The sequence below is a fragment of the Bombus pascuorum genome, chromosome 10 (assembly GCF_905332965.1).
Source record: "Bombus pascuorum chromosome 10, iyBomPasc1.1, whole genome shotgun sequence".
Classification (NCBI taxonomy): domain Eukaryota; kingdom Metazoa; phylum Arthropoda; class Insecta; order Hymenoptera; family Apidae; genus Bombus; species Bombus pascuorum.
In genome coordinates this window covers 6707902-6735415 of record NC_083497.1, presented here as the reverse complement: position 1 = coordinate 6735415, position 27514 = coordinate 6707902, and the positions used below count along the sequence as shown (strand labels likewise).

Genomic DNA, 27514 nt, shown 5'->3' with positions numbered 1-27514 from the left:
AAGATTCGCAGACGTCCTGACGCCTAAAGCTTTTACGAAACGTACCATCAACACACACGTATGTATACACATTACATATATTAAAGACAAATCGCGTTAATACAAAGGTCAGTCTATCTAAATCGCTCCTTATCGATGATTCTTGAGTAAGTGTGGTGGAGTTTCCCGCAATCCGGTTAGCAAAAAGAGTCACCGACTCTGGACTTTCCGAACATTCACTCAATCATCGTGCCGAGGTCTATATCGAGGTCTCCACCTAGCCATAAATACGTCGCAGAATTTTATGTATTTCTGTTTTTATGAACATAAATAAAGAAATATAATTTGAATAAAAATTTGTTTCATTTATCAAACGTTATAGTAGATACTCTACTCTGGATATTTTATGTCTTTTTGCATATTATATGCAAGGTGTGCGTTTTTGCATCATAAATGCATAAAAATTCGCAATCTAGTCATAAATTATAGTAAGACTAAATATCAGTGAGCTATCTGCCGTCGCATCGTCTCGGAAATGCGACACCGCTAACATATTCCCTTCAAATCACGTATATTTGATATCAAGAAATGTAATCGAAATCAACCCGAAGCCATAAATATGCATTTCTATAATCAAAAGATACATGTTTGTGTATATTTATACGTGTGTATTTTCCTTCAGTCGCGGGGAGACGCGATCGCGAGGAAGCGCGTCAACAGGAGTCGTAAATTCCCGTTACGATTGTAATAATCGACACCACGAACAGGTCGATACCCTTATTTCTTGTGGGCTAATAAGGGTGGTTGATTTGGTATAAAACAGTAATTAACAGTTTATAATAATTATATTTTTCAATAACTTAATACTCGTAGACTTGATTCCGGATTCGTAGAAGCAGAGAGTTGATTGAACTGACATCGTGTAAACCAGATGACTACCTTAAGGTTGTAGGAACAGTTGAGATGACTGCACTAATGTTATAAGAACAGTTGAGATGACTGCACTAATGTTATAAGAACAGTTGAGATGACTGCACTAATGTTATAAGAACAGTTGAGATGACTGCACTAATGTTATAAGAACAGTTGAGATGACTGCACTAATGTTATAAGAACAGTTGAGATGACTGCACTAGTGTTGTAAGAACACTGAAGTTTATTCTCGTGTTATTACGGAGGAAAGCTCGGTATGGATGTGCCTTTTTAAACTAAGAATGCGGATTCGTCGTTCACACTTTTCGATAGAAAAGTGAGGGTAACGATCCACGATGCCCATTGGTTATAGCCAATGTTAATAAATGAAAATATGAAAAGGTGACTCATGCCAAAGTGACTCATGGGTGTCCTTTTTTATGGGAAAAACCTGCTTTTCTCTTAGACAAATATCCGCTTTCTCCGTAATTTGTACTGGTTTAAGGACTGCTTTAAGGACCATCCATAAACCGAAAATATTTGCAGGATTAGAGATTAAGTTAAACGGATTCGGTTTATGGTGGTTCCTTAGGTTTACTGAGGCCAGACCACGAGGGACATCGCACAGACCATCTTACGCGACGTAACAACATGCATACATGTAATAGAATTGTGTTGATTTTTCGGTTTTGTACATGGATATTTATTAATACATTACATATATATGTCCAAATATAACAGAATAAATTAAATGTTCTAATCAAACCTACGTAAGACAACGACAAAAATATCTGCCATACCAAGGTAGACAAGAATTTGACAAAGTATGACGCACATTCCGCCATTCAATGGACGTTATCTAGTAGGATATAATAAGATTCAGACTGAGTCTCGTAGGTTACAGTCCAGTTAACAATGCAATGGCTTGAGTATAAATAGCAACGACGTACAGTGGCAGTGATCCTACGTCAACCGAGGAACACACTCCCGTTCATAAGTATTAAGACACCTGCTGACTTCATGTTGTGTCAATTCATCTAACGTACCACAGCAACATTTAATCTATCGGAATTCTGTATTCATGCAAAGTTACGACGTATCATATACATAGGAAAAATTTGCTAAAGGTGTTTGCAAGGCTTAATATAGCAAGTTATAATAACTAAAATACGTTGGCTTCTCTTCTACAGTTTTCCAAATCCTATCGAATAATAATACGAATACTAAAATTGATGAAAATAGTAATACACGACACATATAAATAAGAAAAGATTCGATTTAATACTAAATTTACGAGCTTGTTGTTGTAATATCGTTTAACGTTCCAGATAAAATATTAATTCTTGGAGGTTTTGATCATTTCCTAATACTTCTTCGAGTTACTTAAATAGTCGAATGTTCATAAATGTAGAATTGAATCATCGCAAGTAATTATAATATCGAATACGAATAGGAAATTTTGGTAAACTCTGCTTATAACAAACTTTATAGTTCACTTTACAGAAATTAACTTTTGCGTGTATAATCTGGAAGAGTAGAGATAAGCGTCCTTCGCTATTAGAAACCTAATCGTATAATTGTAAAGTTTTGTGCTTATAGCAAACTTTATAGTCCACTTTACAGAAATTAACTTTTGCGTGTATAATCAGGAAGAGTAGAGATAAGCGTTCTTCCCTATTAGAAACCTAATCGTATAATTATGAAGTTTCGTCTCTTCGGACTCTTTCATGACCGCGTTTGTTTACAATGATGAGCTTAGCAGAAACGCGCGCGTCGCGTCGCCAAGCATCGACGAAGGTGACAAGAAGCAATGATCGCCACATGCTATTCTTAGCCATCGCTCGGGCGCTTTGACTTTTCAACTCGTGGGCGAATGAACTGCGCCGTTTCTTCTTCTGATCGTCACACGCCATTCTTGATTTCCACCTCGGTCACTTTTATTTTCGATTCGAACTTCTTCGAAGAACTAGGTCGACTGCATAGCTTTCCGTGGAAAACCATGTTCCGTGACTAACTTGTTGTTCAAGCCATACATATATATCGTTGAAACTGTTCGGTGAAATGTAGTTATTCCTGGAACACAATGAGTTATAGCTCCGTTCGAGTATTGATCACCGATCGTTGATTATTGATTGATTTGTGTATCGAGTAAGCGCAGGTTTGATTCGACGGAATTCGTCGTCGTCTTTAAGATATCAACGATCGTGGATTTGTCAGATTGGTTCGTAGATATCTGAAAAATTCTTTTCTTCTGCACAACTCTTTTGATGTACAATTTATTTATCGGTGATACTTTTAATGTATAAAATTGATATCCAATTATTATACTTGTTAACGGTATCGTCAGTTATGTATGTTCTAAAGACAAGAATTTGAAACATTTACTGTAGGATTTTTTTTTTTTGTATTTTATGTGGAATTCTTGGCATTTTCCCAATCTTTCTTTTATAGATTATTCTTCAATTGCCTTTGGACTTTTATTCGGCACGTCCCTCAGCCAAATATGTTCTCTTACAAGTTCAATATTTAGATCTCTGTATAGCAAATAGGATAATTTTATCTGAATAGGATAGCTGTTTCTTAAGTACACTACTGAACTATTGATTCTACTGCCACATATAGTATAGTATTGTAAAAAATTACCATATATAGAACTTTGTCGCATATTACATTCCAAGTCACTCGTTTTCTTATATATGCATAAATAAACGTTGTACATAAAAAGAACACATCGATTTTTACATAGAATTAGAACGAAACTTTATAAAAAGCTTTATAACAGCTTCTCTCTTTACAACTAATTAAATTAAGATCGCTTTAAACGATGATTTTATCAAAATATTAAAAAGTATAATTAGATTAAGGATAAGATCTATCTGAAACGGATAAGAGTGATTTAAATACACGAGTCTTTAAGACTCGGCACAAGCTGCGGCAAATTAGAAGAAGTAGGAATTTTTCAGCGACTCTTGACTGACGTTAGACTTCGCAAATTGTTAGTACAATATTTAAATATTCAATGTGTCGTAGCACAATCAATTCACGAACAGAGACGACGCTGGTTCTTCTACTTTGTGCATCATGCAACATGCATCATGAAATAGGCAAATTCGTCAGTGGCCTAAACGCTTACGGTGTTCGTGCAAATATTTATATTCGTTAACTTTTTTCGAAAATCGCTCGACCATAAGCCAACTATAGAATTCAAATGTACGAAATGTTCGATCGACGAAGGAATATTAGCAGATCTTTCTTCGATATCTTTCATTAGATTAATCAATAAAATACTCGAGATTAAATATCCGTACGTGATTGTAAAAATAATTCGTATTCGTTTGTATAACCTACACGACTCAGTGAATAATCCTCGTAAATCTTAGAATCGATAAATCAAGCTGGATCATGTTTACTATTAATTACATGAATAATTTGCAATGTGCTTCTGGTTTCTTTTATTGCATAGAAGCAATTCACGTACAATACTAATTGCACACATCTACCGATCTACGATAATAAATCATATGCAACTACATCTGGTATTTCTGTCCTTCTATCCTAGTTTTAACTGCGTACGTTTATCGATTTTTAGTTATTATTAGTAAACGAGACCCTGAATTGTGCGTGACGTAAAACAATTTCACCTTGTTCAGAGAAACCTGAGAACCCCACAATAGTGCGAGCTGCTATTAATTGACAAAAGGCAATCAAAAAATAAAACCTCAGGGACAAGATGAATGCATTTAGTATCAGCTAAAACAAAATATCGAGTTTTCCATTTACATCTTTAATAATTTATGCCGTGCTTCTTCGCAGAAATCCTTTAGAAATTATGATTCAGGACTCCCCATGATGTTATGCTAATCGGTCGAATGACATCATTATTTAAATTTTCTGTAATTTACCCTAAAAATAAAAGTATTATCCTTTTTTGTTGAAATCTGGAAATTATAATTCAACACATCCAACGAATCGTTTAATAAATAATCGAGGGACGTCATCATTTATATTTCGAGTAATTTACATTCCAAACTAGTTCCTTCATAGAAATCCTTCCGAAGTTGTGATTCAGAGTACCCAACAATTCGCTGGGCTATTCTAGTAGATCGAATATTGTAAAAATTTATATTTCCTGTAAATTATTCCAAGAGTTAAAGCGGTACCATGCTTCTTCAACGAGATTCTATGACAATTATCCTTCACGACCATCACGACCATCACGATCGAGTGATACCATATAAAATTTGCATTTCATGTAATTTAATCCAAAAACGAAGGTAGTTAATATACTTCTTCATTGAAATGGGAAGAATTTTGAAAATTACGATTCACGATATCCAAATATTCTCTGCATCGATCAATCAAGTGCGCCACCATTTACTATATAGGTATTTACTATACCTAATTTAGGAATTAGTATACCTTTTTATCAAAATATCTTGGAAATTATAATTGAAGATATAACTAGCTCTACTAATCGATCATATACATTTTTCATAATTTATTTCAAAAACAAAAGTAGTATGAAAGTTTTTAAAAAAGTAGTAGTAAAGATTCGCTATACTGCACTATGCGTGCCACCATTTACATGGCCAGGTAACACGCACTAGAAATGAAAATAGTATACATGCTTCTTTGGAGATTGCGATTTAGCACGTTCAATGATTTGCCACGTTAGTCATCAGAATTTCACCATCCAGAATAGCTTATACACCCTCGATAACTAGGCTGAACCACGTATATATGTACTTGACAACGATACCACAATTTATCGGAACTAGCGCAGATATTTTCATCATCGTTACGTCACTCTTGTAGCCTATTATGAAGCAATGAAGAAGGAGAATACCAGTGTATCGACGCGGCATTTCAAAGTGGGCGATAAATGACGCAGGAGACGACGTTTCACACGTAGCGAACCTTGCCCGCAATTTACTGCCTTGAGAGAATTAATCCGGACCCGATCTATGACCCGTATGTATCGTCGATGAATAAAACATTATGAGAGACTGATCTGACGATGGAAATAATTCGATTAATTTCTTTATATTTTGTCCTGTCAACCAACCCTCTTGTTCGTCGTATTCTCCATACGTGATATAGCGTAAAACAGCTGAAACGAGTAAGCCACTCGGATACGTACGTAGTATCGTCTACGTTCCACGACTCGTGATATATATTGAAGGTAAACATAATAACATTTGCTCTAGATTTTCCCATTAAAACGAACGCGTAGGAATAAGAGGCAAACGAACTCCGTTTGGTTGCGGAATTCAGTACTTGGACGAGACTCAAGAAGAATCGATAGCATTGATAATATTATATAGAATTGATAATATTCGTATTACAAGGAAATTTTGTCTTAGAAAAGAAAATTAGAGCGAAACATTGCGGTTTCCGGGGGTTATTTCTTTTTGCTTTTCTCGTTTCTCATAGCGTAAAATTTACCGCCATGTATTATAAAATATAGTATAACGTTTTTGCAAATTTCGTTGGTTGTGGAATGGTGCAAGAGGTATTAATAGAAAATTAATAAAACACTACAGTTTCTGAGAATACTGTTTGTTTTCTTTTCTCTAATCCCTTTTACAGCACAGTTCCATGAAATGTCACAGAATTCAATATTTTTGTAAACGTTAAAGAGCAACACTGTTTTACACGAGTAAACATATCGTATTCTCGATCGATCAGTGTTTTGGTTTCGTTTAGTTAGAAATTTTTCTTTAGTTTTTACTATTGAAACTATATAGGTACTTGTGACAAAATTAATGTTGCCTTTTACTGAGGTGAATACCGCTTTAATTTTAGCTGTCTATGTAGCGTTAAAAGACCATTAAATTTTGTCAGGCGTAAAAATGGTAAAAGCTCGTAAACCGATATTAAGGGAAACGCCATATAGAAATCAAAACGGGAGAAAGACAATTGTATATTTAAATTCTGGAATTGTAAATTGCGACTCATTTACTCCTACAGTAAAATCTCGAATAAAAAGAGAAGATTCTTTGACGCCACTGGTCGTGCGAGGATACGTAAATACGTACGCAAACAAATAGATAAATGCGTTCATTAAGATTAGTATACAACCGCGCGATATGTGGAGTTAATTGAACGTGTGAAAGAGAGAACGAAAGGAGAAAAAGATGGAAACACCATTTCACTCTTCTTCGTATTTCGCTGTAAATCAACGAAAAATACGAAAGATAAAAGCCGAGCGAAAAGAGGAGAATATTAAATGGGATTGTTTTCGACAACTATGAATTTCTCAAGCTCTAAAAACAACTCCAACAAATAGCCAGAACTTTTAACGTACATCCGTGTCATCGAGACTAGCGCATTTTACGAGTTTAACTGTTCCCAGAAACGTCGTGCACGTCACCCCTAGTATTGTATCAAGAAACATCAACTGAAAAACTGTTATAACGCAATAAATCACGCTGAATGTTTATCGCGAAGCTGAGAAATTTCACGGAAAGCCTCGAGAAACGTGGGGGGATTCTGAACTGTTGACCTTCTACTTTTTGATGGTGCGACGTCAACAATCGACTAGAGCGTTCGTTTAGCCTTGTTGCCACGCTGATAACATAGAAAAGCACATCCATGTAAAAAAGAAACACCAATGCATGCGAATGAATTCACAGGTGGCTAATATACATGTTGGATAGAACATGATCTCATTGTTTGACAAATTTCGGTTTGATAGGCAAAGCAAAATTGAAACGATAACCAGTTCCTACAGTAGATCTGGTGAATAAATCAGTCCAGACCTCTTCGTTTTTGTTCTTTTCTTTTCATAGGAATCCATTCCGAAATATAAATTCTTTAACGTGTTATATTATTATATTATATTATATATTATTTATGCATATATGTAAAATAATATGTGATATTAAAAATATTCTTAATCGATTGTCGTTACTATTACAATATGGAAATTCTATCTAGCAAGGATTAAATTTTAAATGATTAAATTTTTCTTTATGACATAATTTCCGAAAGATAAATTAAATTACAAATAGCATATTTAACTTAATAAAAATAGTTATTAAGTCTGGCTTCAGGGGCATCGTATTATAGTTAGAATTTGGGAACTAATAGTAATTTAATTTAAAATTCAAGTGTCTTGGATGTAGTTAACACGTAAATCATGTTGTCATTCCGTTTAGCGACGAAAAAATCTCTGGCAATGAAACGTAATGATTTTCATTTACTTTATGAATATTGAGTAACTTCTCTTTATACGTATGTACATCATCTGCAACTTTCATTGAATTTTTTCAAGAGCGTAATGCGTTATTCATTAACGTCACCTCACGTTATTTTGCCAATTATGATTTTTAAATTGAGCGAAATCACTGGATCATTGATGTAAGATATATATTTAGTTAGACAAAATACACGATGCACCTTGTTCTTCAAATGATATCAAACCGACTCTGTCAATTACGTAGATTGTTCAAGAAACTTAATCAACTTAATTAAGATCGATATATCTATTAAAAATCCCCTCAAAATGGTATAATTCGATAATTTCGTCGGCGTTTTAACGTGTTATATACGCAGTATTTTAACTTCTTAATTAATACTTCATAAAAACAAGAACACGAGTACATCTACGCTCCAAACGAATTGTATCCCAGTTTCTTTAAGAAATAGAAAATTGATAAATTCTATTTAAGATTAAAAATCCCTCTTGATAGAATAGAAAAGTGAAACCGTAGAATAAACTAGAATATAAACCGTAGAATATTTATCTGTTATATTTTGTATCTAGCACAGCGAGAAGTTAAAAAGTGCTATCATTCGTTTATTGAGTTAAAATAATCATTCTTCTGCATTTTATCTGCCCAGCCTACGAATTTTAAATACGTACATATGTACTCCAATGAAAAACAGAAGTTTCGAAAGCTACTGCGGAAACTAATCGCGCAATGACGTCATTCATCAAATACCGTGTATGGCATCAGTTGAACGGTTTGATAAAGAGACGCGAGAGGCCAAGGGAGAGGAAAGTGAAAACAAGACAACCTTCTTATCAATGTTTTTCCTAACGGAAATGCAACGCCTCACTCGTATTTATTACAACTGATAAACAACGTGAGCAATTAATATACGCGATGACGAAATTATTTTCGTGCATCAACATTCTCGTCACAAATGCGATTCTGATTGCGAGTAGCTGCCGAACGTTTCCTATCGGGGGTAGTGTCGAAAACGTTTTTGGAGAACCGCTCCGATCTTTGTTGTTGACGCTCACTGATACTGACATGGACACGATGACACGATAATGGCAATCTCTTCCATGAAAACAAGCGTCTGTCGATTCAATTGCTAATCCTATTACCGAGTCATCGATGCGAGTTGGCATGCGTCACGGTTAGTGATTGCGCGTTACTCGCATGCTGAACTATGGAAATCATAGAATGGATGGATCGTCGTCGTTCGTCGGAATCTACTTGAAATATTTTACCAGCCTCGGGATTCAAGCTATGCAAATTTCTATCTCTGCCTATAGTCAAGTATAATAAATAATAATTAATTAGCGAACAGATAAACGGATGACTGCTCTCGTCGTCGAGGGAGGCCGTTAGCGAGAAGTATTTTCCCGGCCCGGAAAAACCCCTCGAGGGCCTGCTGCAAATTTAGCGATGAATGATACGGTATTGGGATCACCGGATCCGCGACACATGGCCCCTTTTACTACGTTTAATACCTTTTAGTAATAAACACATTGAGGTTCTTTAAGCGACAGATCAAATTTCTCTTACATACGGATAAATGGAACAAGGTTCTTAAAAAAAAAAATTAGAGATTCAATGACAAAATCTCATAGAACATAACAGATTGCATAAGTGACAAAGCAGTGTGGAAGAAGAATAGTTACGAAAAATCAACAGAGTGACATCATATATTATACGTATCTTATTATTATATAAGAAGAAAGCTTTCCTCGAGCACTATTTAATTTACGTAATTTTGCAATGACTAATCAGATAATAAATTAACCAACGAATACATGAATATATATTAAGAAGAATCAATTCTTTACTGTCAAGTGGATCTTTTTTCAAGTAACAATTACATACAATCAAGATCGAAAATCGTATGACGATCGATAGGATCGAACAGTAAGAAACGTTTTATAATCTACTTACGATCAATGAACGAAAGGAAGTCAACGAACCGGATACAGTTTACCATTATCGAGCAACAATACCTCATAAGATCGAACTCATGTACACTGTTAAAATTTGTCGTAATGACACGTAATTATTCCTAAATGCAATTCCTAAATGCATAATACTTGCACGTGTGCGTATTTTCGTGTTATGTAGATAAACATTTAATCATATCCATGAAAGTACGCACGAAACAGCCCCACCGTCGTTGTTACTTGCTGTTGATTGACGTCATAATGACACTTGTTTGCTTTAACAGCCCGGTATAAGTACGTGTATGTGTACGCTAATCGATAACGATAAATAGCGGCACGGGCTGCCTGAAAATAGTCCCGGCGATTTCTCAATGAAGAGAGGCAATGAGCACATGTTTGATCGATGATCGACCACACGTATGTACATAATGTAGGGACCATAATTGGGAGAGGAACCAGATAAGTGTTTCTCAGACCATCTGTCAAATGCGCGATGTGTTGCCTTTGTTGATGCCTCTGTAATCGACAGCGAATTTTATATTATACTTCTTCAAAATTTTTGTGAACTTTGGACCATATTTTTACAAGCTTTCTGCGAATTTTTAAACTATACTTTTACGAGTATCTCTGCGAATTTTACATTACGTAATTTTTAGAAAATTTTGGTATTTTAATTTCCGACGGGAATAAGAAATAATTTGCTTGCGCAATTGCGAAAATTACATATTGTCACTCTATTGCTTGAAGAGATACATAGTTACGCTGTTCTCAGGAGATAAATTGTAATCCTAATCATATCACGGAGAGAAGCCGATTTAGCAAAACAACGTAACTTCAATGAAAATTATCATACAGCAAAAAGGAAAGATAGACGACGATCCGATATTTTATTTACTTATTTCTACAGCTGTTTAGAAAGATATTATTATATGTTATCATAACAATTATACGTTCTAAAGAAGATAGTTCGCTGAACGAATTGTGATATTCAGTACGTACATACTTTTAAAATATTTAAGCAAAGAGAAATGTTGTTTAACGACAAGTTCCATCTCTCCTATGATTAGCCTACTTACATAGATACCTCATAAATCCATTACGTTTCTATCACTAAACTTGCGTTCTGTCAATTACAACTGACCCGATTTGCGTCAATCGATTCGACCCAGAACCCGATGCCGGTACCAGTAAATACACGCGCGCACAAATTTGCTTAGTCAGTTTTCGACTAAACGACACGAGAACACTGTCAATAATCCCGGCATTTCTCGCGATCACGCGCTACCAGCTCTCCTATCCTCTCTACGCGAGAACGCGACGTCGAATGGCCAAGGTTAAGACCGATAAATCGATTCGACTCCGACAGGCGACACAAAGTCAAGTAAACGGCCGGCTTTTTATTCACAGACGATGATAATGACAAAGGCTGTTACTGAAATCACCTGGGAGGTGAAGCGCCAATTTGGATTGCGAAAATCACAGTGCAATTCGTTGATTTAAAACCAGAGGCAGAGGGGGACAGAGAAAGTTTATTATTATTTAATACACAGTTTAATTCATAGGGTTATTGTTTTAGTATTGGAGCTAGGAGAACGATCAAAATGGTCAATTTGTAATTTTTCTGTAGAAATTTTAGATATTTACAACGAGGAGTATCTTGTTTAATAAAGTTTGAGTTTAGTTAAAGTATAGAGTTTAATAGAATTATTATTTAATATTAGAACTAGCAAGGGTTTTCTATGATATTTTGTAAAGTATAGATAAAGATGCAAACATTATCTATATACATGCGTATATAGATAACAATTTTAGAAGTACTTTAACGTTTCTTTGTTCGAATGCAATATATAAAAACTCAATTTATGCGAAAACATTCGCATTCAATTTCCGTTTCTCATTGATTGTTTAGGATAATTATTGCCTGAATTTTTCGTATTTTTATCTTTCTCGTATTCCATGTTCCAATTCTAATCGCAAAAATATGAAAAATTTGAAATAATACTAAGTTCTTAGCGAAAATGAAAAGCGAATATTTATATTTTTATGATAACGATGCCTTAACATAATTAATGTTCGATTTAATTGTCTGATAGTACATATTCATTCCAGCGATAATAACCAGGGATATCGTGCGCATATTTAACGTGTGTTCCTCGAAAAATTGACAACCAGTGTTTACAACTTGTTTATAGCGTTTATAATTCATATTGTGGCACTGAACGTTCGATATTATGCCAATTGGAATTATTTCAAACTTCTTACATACTTAATTTACGATTAATTTCCGTGAATGTGAAACGACTAATACATATTATATTATATATATTATATATATATTATATATATTATATATATAATACATACATATATATATATATATATATATATATATGTAATTATATTTCATTTCGTAGATTTGATTTAGGAAATTCTAGTAGGATACAGAGTTGCTCATATACTCGTACCAATTAACCTTATTCTCTTCCATGAATCTGAAAAGACAGTGGGAGTAATGGGGTGACTCGAAAATCTTGGCCGATGATCGTGAAAAACAGTCGAAGGCCTGTCCGTCTGTCTCGACATATTCTCTCGCCTGTTTCTCGAATAGCAATCAACGTTTTGGCTCTAGAGGATCGACGTAATCGTCTCTCAACTGTTTTTACACCACAAAGCCGATAAACAAGTTTTTGTGGGTGCAATCGAAATCATACGATATTTAAACATAAATTAACACCTTTTTACCGTTGACCACCGGTGTTTGCGAGAGACGTGATTTTGATAGTCATGAAAGTTCACGTTTTGGAATTGTCGACGTTCGATCGCGAATTTTTTCAGCAAAAAATATATCAACGTACAGCACAAAGAAAAGCTAGGAGAATTCTTGCCAAGTTGTACATTAATATGTATTTATTTTTTGCGGAAGGAACAAAAACAAATACCTAAAGATGCGATGCGTGGTTGTTAAGACCTGGGAATTTCGGAGTATGTATTTTTCCTAATAAGTCAATATTCGTTATTTTGTTTATTGAAGCTGTTAAAATCATTCCATGAATTTCGTGGTCGATAAACTTTAGTAATCTGAATTTCACTAATCGGTAAACTTTGGTAATTAAATTATTGAAAACTGTTGTTGATGCGGTGGATTCAGAAATTTGAATTACAATCCGCTGAACTGCAAGACTTAAATTTAAAAATATTAAGTAAATTAAATATCAATCTAATTTAAATATAAATAATTAGATATTAACTAAGTTGGAAAATCTTCCATTCGAACAAGTGATAATTAAAATTCTTGAGTCCAAGGTGACAGTAATTCCTTATAATATAACATTTTGCACCGAAAGAAACCGGCTTTCCAAATTATTCGTGACTAAAGAAACAATATCGTTCCAGACGTATCTCTTTTCGTCCCAAGTGTTCTCAGACGTCTGAAACGTGCCTGTTGTATCCACAGATAAATGTTCGCAGGGGAACACGTTGCGTTTCGATTTATTGATTTGGGCCTTCGGCGCGACCAGATAACGCGAATAAAGATGAGATAAAATTGATGTTTTTGCACTATTACTAGCATCTCTATCACACTTTTCGGTAAATCATTAGTATACCCTTATTAACCTTTTTATTATTAACCTCCTTTCGCCGTGCGTTCTTTTCCCTCTGACGCACCAATGCTAGAAGGCAGTGAGCGCTTACGAATGCGATTTGCATTATGACAAACATTTCGGAATGTTGGATCGAAGTACGTAAATGGATCGCGGATATTTATGCAAATTCTGATGTTTCTGATTACAAATAAGGAAATGAAATTCAGTTGTCTCATTCATTATATTATCCCGCCTTAGTTATTTCTACATTTCTGCAACTTTAAATTTTCTATAAATGCATAAACGATTTTTTAACGAATCGAGAATTTCATTGAAACACATTGGTCTGTATTTGCTCGCGGTCGATATTTAGTCTGCGCTATCAGAATTTCATTCGTTCTTTGTGAACCGGCAGCGAAGTTATTTAAGTATTCAATGTCGAAATTCTACTTTTACGAGTCCTTCTGATTTTCTATTTTAGAAAAAGTGTAGAAGTGTTGAAGATCTTACTGGAAAACTTTGCTCTTCTTCTTAATACATTAGAGAATTTGTGTGTGCATATACTTAATTTGAAACATTCTTTTTAGCATTATTTATAAGATAGTAAACGATTCTGCAACTTAAACTGCAATGCATCATAAAATACACGAGGAGGATACGTTCGAGTGGAATTTCGACACAAAAGGAAACAACGATTGACTTAATATGTTATTGCATTCCACTGTACGAAACTATTTAGCAACATGTTGACGAAAAGGGAAGCACAAAAATTCAAAACAATAATAAATTCCTATCACGTTACTTCTTTCAGCATATTAAGTCTCGAAGACTGGAAAGAATCAGAAACTTCCATGTATCCTGTGTTCAAAAATCAAATGAAAACTATTCGACCGATAAAAATGTTTTAGTCGAAAATTTCCACAAATCGCAGATAGTTACAAAATTTGATCATTAATCGTCAGGTAGAAAAATTTGTAATAAAGGCAACTACGTCTTTTTTAAATAGATCACCAGTTTATTTACACCTTTATAAAACGTTTTTCTAAAAATGTTCGATACTGAGAAACAGGCTATCTATACGCTGGAGGAATATTTTAATAACAAGAATGAAAAATTCAACAGCGACGGAATAAGCGAATTGTGAAACATGCAAAACACAATTATAAATAACAACGAATATTACGTTATTAAAGAAAATAATTAATAAAAATTCTTCTTTCTTCCTTGCAAAGAAAATATCTCAAATCATTCGCGTTTCATGTACGCTAACGTTGCAAAGAAATTATTTCTCCTTTTGATTCATCGAATCGATAACGAACATGTCACGCAGGAAAACAGACTTGAAAAAATTTATTATTAATTAATGAGCATATTTGTCAACTGTAATCACGACCCTCGGGCGAAAAAGATTGTCGCGCATGCATTAACCAAGGCCCTCTGAATAACAGCAACTGATTCCACGGAATTGCAGCGGCGAGTATAACTCTCTGTTGTAAACAAGTTTTATATTCATACCAGCATCACGTGTTTCTATACTCTATACTAACGTACTATATTCATCGGGTGTATGTCGCTTAATTTCCTACGTTCTACACAATTGCCAGGAAACCGATAAATAAATACGTTAGTTTCTATTGTAACAACCGACCCTTCAATTGTGGATCGTTGAAATTTCTGAATGTTCAAGGAAGGATGCGTCAACGTTTACACACCATAGGTGTTACGGTGATGCGTAGTAGAGATATTTTCGGTAGTTTACGAAAAGTATCCTTGAATCCGGCCAACTCACCCAGCCGCTAATTTCAACCGTGTAAATATAATTAGAAATACTACTGCGAAGTGGTGGCTTCGATCCGACCTAGAAGACATTGTCTATTCGTTTCTGCTGGTAAAAATGTTAGGATAATACGGTACTTGGATGTTACCAATGAAAAAGTTATAGTTTCTCGTTCGAGGGTAACGGTTAAGTGACTTGCAAAATTTCAGAGGTGGAGTACAATCGAGTTTGAAACCGGTAATCATTGGTACTTCATTGGTTTTTATGGGTATTCGATGAAAATATTGTCCAATTATTTATCAAAGACAACGTTTCTAGAGAAAGTTTTAAAAAATAGGTGAACGAAAGGTAATAGTTTCTCTTTGGATGCCTTCTCTCAAAACATCGAAAATGTACTGAATAAATAGCGGGGTTTCGAAAGTGTCCTAGAATTTACTACTTTATTACTGTCCTAGAATTGTAGTTTAAAATTGTTAATCATTGGTACTTTGTTAATTTACCCAAATTATTTAATCGATAAACATGTTAAATTGTGCATCGGAAGATAAGAAGGACAACATGGTATCTACGTGTTATTTTAGAGACAGATAGACAAAATTTCAAAACCCGTTCCATTCGATATACAATTAGATTGAATTATACGGAAATATGTATATTCAAGATTATTAACAGCTATTTACGACAGGATCTAGTAAAAAGACGTTAATAAAAAATACTTGTTTACGATAGTTTTACAGCTAATTATCATAAAACAGCTGTTTATTTGTATCGGAGAGATAGGAATAGCGATATTTATAGCTACAAACTTCGCAAACATTCTCGTTAAATTCCTCTACAAACTAAGAATATTTAATTAGTTTAAAAAAGAAACGCTTCCAATTGCATTTTTAAACAATTCTCTATTCTTACGATGAACAAAATTCTCACAAAAATTTAATCACTTGTTTTTCAAATATCTTGTATAACAAATTTACTTCACCTGAATACCTTGCGCCTTATTACGATTTATCAACGAATAACGTTAATAAACAGGCAAACTACAAATTATAGATCATGGGTAATCCAGATTTCTGTTGTTCAAATAATTCTATAGACATTCATTTTATTAGTTACATATGAGAATTTACTAGTATCGATAATTTTTAAACTATACCTACAGTGTTCTTAAATTAAAGGTATTGTCACATGCAGCAGCTTTCCTCTAAACTCCTGAATTATGCAAAATGTTCCTAGAAGACGTTTCAACCGCTACGACTCCGCTTCAAAAACTTTCTGATTTTTCGGACAAACCTGTTATTTCTTCCTACGCAACTCCATTTTATTCCATCCACTCGAATTCCCTTGGAAAATAATTGAAGTGACAGAAAAAAAAAAAAATAGTTGGAAAGAGCGCGTGCATAGTTGAGGACTGATGACCACGTATACACGCGTGCCAGGCGAGTTGACCGATCGTGAGGGTGTCAAGGCTAAGTACGGACAATGCAGTTCTTGCAGAACAGGTGGACGGACGGAGGTCATTAACCTAGTTTGTGCATACGTGTACAAGGCCTCCGCTCGCGCGCGGCGTGTATCAGCTCGCGCAAGAGGAAAGACGACGCTTTCGATCGACGAATGACAAACCAGTGAGGTAAACGTCCGTTGTGACGCTAACGTGCTCGATTATGAGCATGTGCAGTTGTGCACTCTTGAAACAGCGTGCGTGACGCAACCTACGAGAGAAATATTTGGCACGCGATGCGGAAATCTCGGCACGTGGCACAGCCACGGAGGGATAAATAGATGAAGAAGATACGCAGCACGACGACAGCCCTCCTGCTACGGCAGTGTACGTACAGACGAGCATTTGCGTCGAAATTGAACGAAGGACGCGAACCATTGCTACTCGTTTGTAATTTAGGTCAAAAGAGAAATTTTTGGTAATTATTTAGAACAGACACTTCACCGATTTTGATAAGCTCGAAATATGTTATCAAGGTTAACGTACTGAATAATTTTTCTCTGTATATATAACTGCTACTCGGTCTTAGTTTCCGAATTACACTCAAAAGTGTAATTCATAAAGAATGGAGTTGAATTTTTCAGAGGCTCGATTGAAGGACACGTAACAAAAACGACCTTTGTCCATGTTTATCTTTTTGCAAGAAAGCAATGAAATACCGTGGTATCTTTAATCTTTGGTTAACATATTTCAACTTTATTTAGCAGAATATTCAACGTATTATTGTAATTACACAATCGTTGTAAGTATATCTGTAATTATGTCACGGAAATTATGAAGTTATGAACTTAATGATAAAGACTGTTTTTATAGAACCGATTAATTTTCATTCGACAGTAAATCAAAACGTAGATCAGTTTTTGTAACATCCATCCCATTATACCGTAAAGTTCACTTCTGATTAATTTGACAAGGGTCGAGAGTTTGATACGAGTCCTCCGATCGATTGATGATTTAATGAATAAAACTCCAGAAATCGAAAAGCAGAGAAAAGTGATGATATAAGTGAAAAACAATATTTATTTCTTTCTATTTATTTCAGAATTTACAATTAGTTTCCAAGAACGAACAAGTTGAGCGTTAATTATGTACACTGATAATGATATTGAGAAATTTACAAGAACTGGAGGTGATTAGTTTTTGCCAGTATTGCAGCTAGCTGTGACATTCATTAGGATATCATCCGACCTTTGAATATAACCTCGTAATTATAAAAGCAGATGGTGAAATGCCAGAATGTTTTCCAAAAGGACACGGATTGTATCCGGAAGCCTTGGCTTTTATAACTGTGTCAAATTCCTGCCCTTGATAAGCATCTCTTGGCGAAGTGAAAAAATAAATATGTTGAAGGAAAACTTATCTGTCTGGGGACTACTCGTTCTGCCTCTGTCGAACTTATCAAGTTTATATCGATAATGACGTATCTAGATCCTGAACAATAAACTTTGTTAGAGCTATTTACGCGTAGTACAATGCTTTTGTACTCAACTTCAGCCAAGAAAAGTACAAATTGCTCAATTCTTGATACTTATGAAATGTATCGTACAAGTATGGGAAGAGGCGCGATTAGATTCTGAACAAATTGCATGAAAAACAATGAATCGTAAGATTTCTATCTTGTTCTTCTATTCTTACGGTATACTAGAATCATTGGGAAAGAATACAATTAAATGTTTAACAAAGTTCGAGACTGTTACATTTGTATTCCGAGGAAGACGATAAATTAGAAAATCTGTATTTCATCTCGAGGAAAACAACCAATTGCAAAATCTATAACATATTTAGCCAATTAAACTGTATATTAGAATCGTTATAAATGCAACGCAATAAAATGTTGAACAGGTTGCAAGATTATTCTGAGAAAAGTGGCAAGTTTCAAGATCTCTAGTTTGTCCTGAGAAAAACAACGAATTATAAAATCTTTAATGTGTTTATCCTCTTAAATTCTAGATTAGTATCGTCGTAACAACGGTGCAATTTAATTTTAAACACGTTGCGAGATTATTCTGAGAAACTTCTACTTTTATTTGCAGAAAAAAAGGAACAAATTATATGATATTTACCGTGGAACTTCAAGATTCCTATTCGAGATTCTAAGAAAAACGACAGATTTCAAGTACTTCGTTGATCCTCGCCGAATCTAAACTAGAGTCGCCACAAAAGAAACACAACCGAACTATGAAAACAAATTTCAATATCTTTATCTTTTACCGAGGAAAATAATCGAAATCTCCACTTTGTTCTACGACAAATAGCAAATTGCACGACCTTTACTTTATTCACAAGAATTTCAAGATTCCTATTTGATTCTGCGAAAAACAATAACGGTCTAAGATTTCTACATAACGAGATCTCCGCAAACTGACAAGTATAATAATACTCGATATTTTAGAAATACGTGAATCTGAGAAATCTTTTCAAGACAAAGATCCATCTCTCCCAAACTTAGCCTACTTACATAAATACCCCATATGTCCTTTATGTTCCTCCCATTAAATTTGCATTTTGTTATTGAACTTCTTGACATACACTGAATCCAAACTAGATGCGTCGTTGTTTATATACATCAGACACCCTCGTCGTCAGTTGTCACCAGACGAAGAATCGTTCCGTAAGGTTCCTTGGTAATTAACCGCAAAACCAATCGTCAAGCGACACGATAATTGCGGTTGTCTCGGTGTCAATTTAACTATCATCGGCGTGATCACGTTAGTGAATACTCTAACCAATCTCCGCAATAACTATAGTAACGATACGTGGCTATAAAAAGTACGCTTCTTCAGCGTCGTAATCAGCCAAGGGAAACGTGCGCGTCGTCCCTGACATGCGTCTCACGTACGCCTTCGACCATCCACAATCAAACCATTTTACGTATACATACTGTGTATTTATACATATATATATGTATGAATGTACATACATTACACACGTATATGTAAATCGGATCTATGACCTGCAACTCGGACAGTTGCACCATCGAAGCGCAGCTTGCGCTTTCGTCGTTTCTAAACGACGTGAGCACCAGTTAATGTACGTCACGACGTCATCTTCATCGGTCACGATGTTTGTGTCGGAGTTTAGGGGTTAAAAGAAATCACTTACGATCGCCACACTTTTATATGATGCAAACTGCCAACCGTTCTTTGCAAGACTCATGGTCTAGTCGTGCTATAATCTAATCTACTGTTTTAGTACATTTTTTTATATTAACTTCTCAACTGTTATGTACGTCATTATGAGTGACGACGGTGTATTTAAGCTTCATAAATTTGTTTTCATCGAGGTAAATACCTTTTCGTGTGAATGCGCAATATGAAGCATCGAGCAAATTTTAGAAGCATCCGCTGCGCCATTGGTTATATTAATTGGTATTACATACACATGAGAGGTCAGTGATCTTCAATTCGTTAATTCTGTAATTATAATATGCTTTCATAGGAAGACTACGCGTATTTCGAAAGGTCAGATATATCTGTACTACGTATACATCCAACATATTTGGATCGGCGCAATTTATTTCTTATTGAAATAACATAATTTTGGACGTGTTATTGATACAGGTACCATTCATCCGCATGCAATGATTCAGAAATACGTTACATTGCGCGTAAAATGTGATGAAACATTTAACTTTTCTATTATGTATATGTTAGCGACTGAGTTACAAATTCTATACACAAATGTCTTTAATAAAAAAAATTACAACGTTAAGACAGAAATTTGAAGGTTTGTTTTTACACGATTTAGGATCACGGATAGGATAACATGATAAATCACATTTTCCATGTTTTATAGTAGAGGTTTTTCTAGATTCAATATATTGTCAATCAATTCCATGCAAAGGTATTATATTAAATACGTGTTTTTATCACCGTTCTGAAAATTTAAAGAACATTAATAACATTAGCTATGCAGATCGCTGTTAATTAAGTTAAACGTGACAACTAAATTAATGTTATTCGTTTCTTACAAAACATTTTTAATTTACCACCTACTTCGAATATGATTACTCTCTCTTTTAACTATTTCATATTAAAATTCTTTTTTTCAGTCAGCGAATGATATAAAAACCAGAAGGTCGAAAGAAATGAGTTCATCGTATCTTCCCTATATGGATTTCAATATCAAACTATTTCTTTGTAATTTTATAAAACGATGAGCTACAAAAATGGTCGAATGTGGAAAAAAGATAGCGTAATTTAGGCCTACAGATAGCAAGAAACTGCGTTTGACGATGACGCACCTCTTTCTACTAGTTTCGTCAGCCACCGTGATCCACTCTCTATCAAGAGCAATTCGTTCGTGTCTCAATTGTCTATTTCACGCGTTCTTTCATAGCTCTGTCAGATTGTTTACGCATGTAATAAAAACTTTTAGCTTTGACATATCGATCGCTGGAAGTAGTTTTCTTGGAAACGCTCTGAAAAATGTGACTTGCACTTTTCCTTGCCGCTCTCTTTGCTAATCCAGATAAAAAGCACGCATACTGGCAATGTTCTATTTATCTATGCACGCCAACTAGCAAGCCATAACAGCCACTTCATAAATTTTCCGACTATCATTGCTCAACCATTACGAGGAATTAACGTAGTCTCGATCGCGGTTCGAAACGCGTTGCTTCTATATTTCAATGGCTTCGAAAACGTTTTCGGATCAGTGAAAGCGTGGAATAAATTCGCCGCTTACGTAATCAGTTACGCGTTCCACAATGGAACGTCATCTATTTTTTTGCGACTCTTCGCAAGTCCGATGCGAGGTTGCTCCAATCCATCTTTTGCAGATTTGTTAATTTTTATCAACATACGTAGGTATTTAATTTAATTTCTATTTAGTTTCTCGATTAATCCCAACAGAGAATCTATCGCTCTACAATGGAATTCCAGGAGTTAAAATTTCACAGATAGCAGAAAGATACTATAATTATATGAACTATTTGTCACGCGACTCTCGTTCAAATAAAGTTCTTATCATACTACGAATTATACTTTCATATTTTATATTTTCGATTCTCACAATGTAGGATTCTTCGCTAAGGCTCTTTTGATCGAAATCTACTTTATCGTAATGAATATAGCTAGTTCCGAATCCAACTAAATACGTATTCCAATAAATAGATGTTATTTCAATATGTATGACGGTTCGCTGTTCATCTTTTCTCTATAATTCTGTGGTTTCGGGGAAATCTATCCAAGTCCATACATAATTGCACAATATCATTCCAGAAAATGAGATTCCACTGTAATGCATAAAACAAGAAAATTCCTCTTCGTGAACTACCTACGATGCCAATTCATCGTTTCTCAGAAAACCTATCCATTTAGAATTCGATCGTAAGACGTACATTGCCTTGGCGCCTCTAAGTAATCACGTAAAATATTCTCGATTCATATCCGGTCACGGAAGCTGTCGCTCTTTCCTTGTCGCTCTTCCTTGGCTAGGAACAGCATCCACGTCAAAAAATAGCATCGTCATAGTTAGCGTCATCGTCATCGGCTGGTGAGTCATTGAACGTCGCGAAAGAGGGCACAGTGGATAACTCGTTCGAGAAAGTCGTCATCTCGAGTCGCTTACAAAAATAGCAACGAACCTCCTACACTGAGCGAACACAAGTCGAACGTAATAACCGATCTACCGACATAGAAGCTGGATGATTTTTATATAGACCTGGATCATGGACCTGTATCATCTAAACAGGCGGCAATTGACGTAATATTCGAATCTCTTGCACGTGGAAAGATTCGTTGCCGCATGAATCGCGCAACAAACGAGATAACAGATGACAAGGCGGTCGTGGATCGAGGAATCTATGTAAATGCACGTAGAAACAAGGAGCTCCCTGGAAAATCCAATTGTGACGTAACGGCCATTCGATCGATGGAACATGGAGATAAATAAAGCAACCGGTTTCCTACTGGGGCGGAATTTTCACGAAGCAATTAGGCCTCTAGAAAGGAGAAGACACTTCAGTTTTGTCTTTTTCAGATAGCGCAGATTCCACGCACTCGATCTTATATTCGCGATGCGATACTACGAAGATCATGACATTTTGCACTTGGAAAGCTACAAGTTTCTTACAGAAATAAATATTTGGAATTTCGTAGAAAGCTCTCATGAATAATATATCATGTGTCTTGTAAATATTTTTATATTATAACTTTTTATTACATATATTTTTATCGTAGCTTATCGATAAAGCTTTAAATGACTTATGTTCACATAATATTCTTTGCTTGATTATACCCATAGGATACAAAGTTCAACTGTGAAACTCTGGGACAGCTTTTACAAGTGAAACAGTTGCTTGTTTATTATTCAGGGAGGAATGTCGTTTTGTTCGTCGTAATATTGTATATAGTTCCCCTGAAATCGCTAGTCGATGTACATTCGTTTTCGTAAAACGGATTTTAAAAGGAAAAAGAGTCGTGGAAATCCCCCTTTCCTCGATAGAGTTAAGAATATCTAATTTTTCTGAAAACTAGGTGCCTATAGGAAAATGTACGATTTTCACAATCAAGACTATTAGTTGTAGGATAAACATAAACTATGTTCTTTTGAAAAATGATTCATCAAAGATCCAAGAACAGACTGATATCGTAATCAGTACCCCGTGTTGCAACACCTCTCGGCAATATGAAAACACGCTGATACTACGCCCAGCAAAACTACATTGTACAACATAGTTACCAAAGATTATTATCAAAACAAAACACTTGAACATGATTTCATAAGGATTTACGTCGATGATTCGAAAGGATTTTCATTTGTTTCGATTGTGCAATAACAACATCGATGTTTGATAAGAAAATTATCCAAAACATGGTAAAATATAAGGATCACGTTTCACGACAGTACGAAACACGCTCGTGACACGACTCTTACAATCGCGTTTGTAAATATTACGAAGTTTGTTACATAACTCGAGTTAAATATCGTTAGAACAAATCTTACCTAACCAGTCTCCGCGATATTGGGTTAACTGGTCGAATGAACGAGAAACAATAACTAGCAAACTTTTCCCAAGATCCACGAGTAGTGAAAATGATTTTTCAGTTTCTGTGATAAAGATTTTAGTAGGATAGTTGACGATAGTTTCGAGAGTCAAAACAAGTAATTCACACCATTTTGGATTAACTTTTATCAATACGATAATCGTTATTACACATATATTATAACGAAAACGACAAATTTAGTAATTCTTCATAGTGATAGATTGAGGTGGCGCATTTTTGCGATTTGAACAATCTTTTATCACATGTGTATATATATATATATATATGTATGTATTATTATATATGTATATATATATATGTATATATATTATATATGTATATATTATATATGTATATATATTATTATATATATATATATATATATATATATATATATATGTATTATTATATACATTATAAAATACATATACATTATATAACATTATACATTATACATTATAAAACAATATCATACATATCATATATATATATATATGGATAAAGATTTGTTTTGCCTGATTTAATAATTTTCTTGTAGCATGGGGTTTTTATTACCATACTTGTTATAGAAGAAAATTGATTAGTAGGTATTCATAATTTGCACGTTTCGTTAACAATTGTTAATTAACGAGACACTAGTATATAATAAATAAGACAACGCAAAGTAGGCCTGATCGTGATTCTAAGGGGTTAAAACTCTGATAAAATATTGTGTCCTATGTTGGAGATAAACTGTGCCTGTTCAATGCTAGTATGTTAGAAATAAACAAATAGGTGAATAACAAAGTTAAGAGGCCACCGAAATAAACAATCAGATTAAGAGATCTCTAATCTCTCGCAGATAGAACAGTATTCGTTTAACATTCTTGCTGTTCTTATGCTTTTAAAACTTGTTGTTGTTATGATTTAAATATTTTTTCGATAGAACATAGATAGCAATCGAGAAAATGTGTCTTATGAAATAATTCGTCGTTATAGGTCCTTCTAATAAAGCAAGTGACAATATGAATCACAACGCTGTATTAATATCAAAATCATCATAACAGCTATAAGCTGCAACTTTTTCTATGCATCAAAACTTCACAAATATGGTATGTGATATATGTATAGTACAGATTACATCTAATTGCGTCGTTTGCTAATAACATTAAAAATTGTAACTAAGCAAGAAGAACGTCCGACACAGTAAGAATTGAGCCCATCCTAAAATTTCATTACTTATTGGAAAATACAATTTTTAAAATTTGACGAATTATAACGTTTGCCATCCTACATAGGAAATATTAATAAGCATATATTTTCTTGTTTGCACGTAGTATAGATGCGAAATTAGTCGTTACATAATAATTACAAGTCTTACACGTGGTATAGGCTATGTTATTAAAACATTACTTTAAATTATATTACGATAGATGTAAAACATATTCCAATAGCACATGCAAATATATACGTTTTTATAGATAAGTGTCCGCTGATGACAAACTAATATTACTAGATTGAACTTCAACTTGATGGATTTAGAAACCGTACGGTAGACGTACTAATTGGACTTGCACGTTCCGCCTTCGACTTTTGACCCGCTAGAATCGCGGGGACATGGCGAACTATGTGTCTAGCTGCCACGAGTAAACAAGTTTTTTGCAAATCATTCACCGCACTGTTGCAAAAGTTTTCTCGTATCTAATAGAGCACCGTGACAATGACTATCGTAGGCAAGGTCGGCCGATTCTAACCGGAGAGACGGCCAAGAAATGTGGGAAAGAGAGAGGGGACATAGTCATGGCAAGGCCATAATAGAAGGCGAGAAAAAGTAAGTGATTTTCAGACGAAGAGAGTATTAAATTTTATTCACAACACGGCGAGACCGCATTCCCCGCCAGGAAATTGCGAACCAACGATTCGAATCCGGATTATTTTTACGGTTAGTCGTGGTCAGCGAACGCCACGTGAAAGTGTAACCGTGAAACGATCTTCCACGCTCTATGCTATAGTTCTTTCCTCTTTTCTCCTTCCTCTTCGGTTAGTTAGTTATTTGACATTCCAAAGTTCTCACGTTCTTTTTACTTGTTCTTTTTCTACGCATGGTTTCGTGAGAAACGGAAACTTCATTGTGTTTTTCTCATAGACGATATGAATTTAGATGAGAATTCGGCTTAAGCTTTGTTCAGATTATTTAATTTACTTGTACTCGAGTATTTCAATTTCAAATTTAACTTTACCGAATTCAAGTGGATGCAAAATCACATCGAAGATAAATGCGTGAAATTTTATATTAATTAATCCACGGATTTTTATGCATTTATGGAAAATTTAAAGATAGGAAAATATGTGAAGTGTCTAAACTACAATACCTCTTATAATGTTTAGTAAGTAAACGAATTTTTTATCTATCTTCCACTTACTGTACTATCTTCATAAAAATGTGGATTTGAAAAAGTATTCGCAACTTAATTTTTATGTTAATTAGAAATTTAGCAAAATATTGTGCGAGGTATAATTGATAATTTAGAACAATCAATAAGTAAAAAAACTAAAGATAACGTTACATTGCTTATCAATCATTGTCTCTTTCAATTTAAGAAACAATTGGAATAAGCTCAACTTTGTTTGTAACTTGAAAACATATTTCAAGTACACTAACAGATTCATGTAAGCAAAGTATTTCAAATTGCTCGTTGTTGAGTGATGTGACTCATGAAGACTTCATGTCGGAATTTGTAATAATTAAGAACGGTGAATAGTATCAAGTTCACGTTGGTAAAAAAAAGTTCCAAATTAATTGAATTCAGGTAACGTAACTAATCTGAACGAAGCTGGAGTTCCATCGAATGTATGTACAGGTAGGGCAACGAGGAAAGGAAGGAACGGTTGGGAACATTGATATATTCCGTGAATACTACGCGTAACGGCTATCGAACGAAAATATTTGCTCTCGAGATACAGACGACACACAGACTAACTTGGAAAACATTTTTGTCTGAACCATGGAACAAATAAGCCGCCATGCATTGTTAATCGGCGTTGTTGACGCGAAATCTTATCGATCATCTGCGAAACGAGGGCAATTTATGACTCGATAACGTATTGTTTTGCAATCTACCGGACCTGAACTTGCTCTGTTTATGAATCAACAGATGCATAGGAGAGCGGATGCAATTACTACGACACGTATTCTTTGCGTAACTATAACGTACGTCAAACGTGGATGAAACTGAACGAAGAGAATCGTTTGATAACTAAGCACAGTCTGTCTGTCTGTCTAATAGTCTAATCTTCGAGGGCCATAAATTCTTGCTAACTCTTCCCAGTTCGAACAGCGAGTCCAAAGTGTTGTTCTATAAATACAAAATCGTTTTTCATTCGCTGAAATCTATTGTCGCGTATTCTGTTTCCCATACGAAACTTGTCTATGGCGCCGATAATTTCCCGTGTACGATAACGCGTCAAACGCCGTTGTATGTTAAGCGAATCAAATCGTAAAATGTGTGCTACTTACTTCATCACGTAGAAACGGAGCTAGTATAATTCCTTCGCTCGTCCTCGACTTATTCTCGCCCGAGGAAACCCATCAAGCAGCTAAGAACACATCGTACCGTATAAAGGCGCGCGGAATACCGCTATATACAT

The 27514-nt window shown here is 34.8% G+C and overlaps 1 protein-coding gene across 1 annotated transcript in view; it reads right to left on the bottom strand.

Moving 5' to 3' along the window:
- LOC132911230 (uncharacterized) overlaps nucleotides 1-27514 on the bottom strand; it is a 43444-nt gene that overhangs the window by 12482 nt on the left and 3448 nt on the right. The window lies entirely within an intron of this gene.